This window comes from Limulus polyphemus, unplaced genomic scaffold (genome assembly GCF_000517525.1).
Source record: "Limulus polyphemus unplaced genomic scaffold, Limulus_polyphemus-2.1.2 Scaffold2163, whole genome shotgun sequence".
Lineage (NCBI taxonomy): Eukaryota > Metazoa > Arthropoda > Merostomata > Xiphosura > Limulidae > Limulus > Limulus polyphemus.
Window position 1 is genome coordinate 96349 of NW_013667773.1, and position 2749 is coordinate 99097.

Genomic DNA, 2749 nt, shown 5'->3' on the forward strand with positions numbered 1-2749 from the left:
AATAGGCGAGCATGTTTGGTGAGACGGGGATTCGAACCCGCGACCCTCAGAGTGCGAGTCGAGCGTCCTAACCACCTGGCCGTACCGGGTCGGGTATAATTGTTAAAACCATAATAAAATTGCTTGAGCAGAATTGTTTTTCACACGTGATCTTCTCATCTATGCCTATTTCATACAGCAGATAAGAATAATACCTGCACTGAGCAGAAGCTCGGTAGAATAAGTACTGTTTAGTTAAAATGACCTGTGACTTGAATGAGTTGTGGAAAGAGACTGCACACAAGTTATACAGTAGAACAAAAACGTTTTATTTTTTCAATGGCACAAGGCAAACACAGCTCAATTGGACATGCGATCAAGATGCAAAAAGATTGCAGTTCTATCTAAGTGGAGAAAAACCTTAATGAGAAGAAAATCTATAGAACTAAACTAAGAAAATCAACTGATAACGAAGAGGGTCAACTCTACCAAGATTTCTCTATTAGTTACATCACTTGGTCATCTTATTAGCCAAAATAAGGAAGACAGAGTCTTCAGATATTTCTAATAATTTGCACAACTAATGTTACTGCAGAACACAATAGCACAATTCTAAGAAATTCTTCAGTGCTATCTCTCTTGGTATAGTTCAAGAAAATAAAGATGGGGAATGTCTATTCCATTCCCAAGCTGGTTATATATATATATATTATCTCTACTAAATGCACGCCAAACGTATGTAAAAGTTTAAAATATTTGTGAATAGGAAATGTTTACATTTCTAACTTAAAAAAGAGATGATATTTCTGGTATGTTTCATACATCACATTTTCCCTTTTCCTTCAGAATGCCCTAAATTTACATAAAAGCAAACAAAATACTGCGTAAACAACGGACAAACATGTTACACGATACGGGGCTTGATTAAAAGAATGTGGGACCCAAAAGACCCTTTCAATACAGTGTGTTAGAGTTCTATACTTATGACCTTCTCGAGTATTCAAAACACTTTAAATTATAATACCTTCATAATTATATCTTTTTCTAACAGTCCAATAAATATAATGTCCCATATTCTCAATTCAAAAACGAAACAAGTATGCGCATTTCAAAGTTTCCTTTCTAAACGTTTACATTTCTGCAACTATACAAAACCGTTACAACATAGACTAATCAAGATAATAAGCATCTCTTACAGCTGGCTTGCTTAAAAGAATTCAATGTTTTAAATGTAAATAAACCTTTTTTTCTTACCTTACGCACACCGTAAAACAATTTTAAAACACCTAGTAATATTTTTTGCTTAAGACATTACAATCACCATATTAATAGATAAAATAAAATATTATCTCAATACATGCACTTTTGCAAGTAAATGGCACAGTGGTTACAGCATTCAACTTGCAATCTGAGGGTCGCGGATTTGAATCCAACAACCAAACATGCTCATCCTTTCAGCCGTGGGCGCATTATTATGTTACGGTCCATTCCACTATTCGTTGGTAAAGAGTAGCCCAAGAATTGATAGTTGGTGATTTTGGCTACCTGCCTTTCCTCTAGTAAATCACTTCAAAATTAGGGACAGCTATCTCGAGTAGCTTTGCGCGAAATTTAAAACAAACGAACAAAATATTAAATGAAATTTTAAATCCTTTACATTACTTTATAGTATCACAATGTTCAGCTATTTTCATGATTACCCCTGCACCTATATACTAAAACCATAGTTACATTTTAGTAGCTGTAGTATTGAGTGAAGTATATGACATGTTTTGAGATGAAATTAAGAGCCTTACACTTAATTTTTATGTCTGAAAAAAAAAGTTTTTGTGAAACGAAGAAAATATTCTGTTTCCTATTCAAAAGTAGTAAAATCGTGAACTTCTATACATTCCATAAAAAATTGGTGTATTTTTCCCTTCACACCAGCCAAAATATGTGCTTATTTTGTTAATAGATACATATTTGCCTATTAGTTATATCCAAAAAAAAAAGGTTAATAGAGTTGTATGAAAGCGAAGTTTGTAACTTTTAGACTGAATAACTTCTTATTCAAATATTAACTTGAACAAAATTATCCTTCAAACTTAAATAAAACCTTACAAAACTGACCTATTTTAACTATTGAAGCTTACAAAAATCATTAATAATACATATGAAGACGGTTGACAAGACATAAAACATTTTTATTTACAGAAGCTTCGAACGTTTCTGAATACACTTATTCCATCTTCAGCGAAGTCTGAAAATAATGATGTAATCTAATTTACTAACTAAGAGTATAGTAGCTTCAATAACTAATTTATTTAAAATGTTCAGTAAAGTAGTAAACGAAACAGAGTAAGGATTATATCACGAGACATCAAGTTACAATAATTTTTAACAAACGATTGAGTGTTAAATGAAGCTATTTAGAATAATTTTAGATTTAACGAGTCCCCCGCTGGGACAACGTTAAATATACGGATTTATAATGCTAAAACCAGGGGTTCGATTCCCAACGGTGAACACAGCAGATAGCCTCATGTGGCTTTGCTATAAGAAAACACACACAGATCTAACGACATTTGGAAGTTATTGAGAGCTAGGTGGTCTTTTGCTATGAGTAAGATTTCTTTAATACTGGGTTCAAGGTCTGAGGACCCTGTAATAATAATGGAAGAAACCATTATATGAAACATTGTGATCTGTGGTTTCTGCATATTTTATAGTCAATACACGTACACTAATTTATACACGAGCCATGAACGTACAAGTGTTGGTCTTCGAT